Raw genomic sequence first — 1181 nt, 5'->3', positions numbered from 1 at the left:
CTGGTGCTTCTCCTCCGCTTGGCACAAGATGTCAGTGCTGCCCAAGGAACCGCCGCCGGTGCCATCCCACCTCCTGGCACGGTGCTCCTCCACACTCCAGAGCTCCGGGAATCATCTGAGGAGAAACCCGGGAGCCAGGAGGAAGGCAGAGGGGGGGTCAGCCCTGTCCCCGTGTCCCGCAGCACCTGCATCTTGTGCCACTGACTGTCCCTTCCCTCCCCATGGTGCCAACCCATGTGCAAGGGATGGAGAGCAGCTCTCCCAGGGCCAGCAGCCCTCAGGGAGAGAGGAGCTGCTCCCTGCCGGGGAAAATAAATGCAGGGAAGGGGATACAGAGGAAAAAGAAGCCAGGAATGAAAAATTGAAACCCTCTACCAGCCACAAGTGGAAAGGAGCAGGGGGGAAGCCCTCAAAAGAATATTGACAGGTCTGGAGGCTTCTGGGACCTTGGGTGACCAAAAAAATAACACATCAAAGACCTCATGGATGCCTGAAGACAGATAAAAACTCAGCGCCAAAGTGTTCTATGAATATTTAACTACCATCAATATTTAATCAGCAGATACAGAGAGATCAAGAGCAAAAGGATCCATCCTCCACGTGTGCTCCAGCCCAGCTCCGTGGGTGCGTGGGGACTAGTGGTGGGGTCACAGAGCTGCCTGCAAGCCAGGCTTGGCCCTCAGATCAGGGTGCAGGGACCCCGAAGGAAGGAAGGGAAGCCCCTGAAAGGAAAGGCTCTACTTTCCCAGCCACCTGCTGAAGGGCTGGAGGGAGATGGAGGGGACAACTCATGCCAGACCTCCTTGTTGAGTCTCTGAAACAGCCATCCTAAAAAATTATCTGCAAAAAAAGTCTTTTCAGAGACACAGGATGCTCCAAAAAGAGCCTCTTTGCCCACCGACAGCACCAGGACTGTGGGGCCCCCCTAGACTCTGTCCCTGTGTCCCCTGTGTAGGGTGGCATCTCGGCTTCCCTCCTGGGGGATGGAGAGGGCTCTCCTCGGCCATCCCTGGGGCTGGGGGAGCTCTGGGCTGGTCCTGCCACAGCTCAGCCCTGCTCTTTGGGCCCCCTGCTCCCAGGCTTGGAGGTGATGTCCCTTCCTGGGCGCTGCATGAGCCGGAGGGGACTGGAGAGGGCAGTACAAGCCAAGCCGGGCGCGGGCACGGCCGGGGGGATGCGGG

This window comes from Chaetura pelagica, unplaced genomic scaffold (assembly GCF_000747805.2).
Source record: "Chaetura pelagica isolate M959 unplaced genomic scaffold, ChaPel_1.0 scaffold638, whole genome shotgun sequence".
Lineage (NCBI taxonomy): Eukaryota > Metazoa > Chordata > Aves > Apodiformes > Apodidae > Chaetura > Chaetura pelagica.
This window is presented reverse-complemented; position numbering follows the sequence as displayed.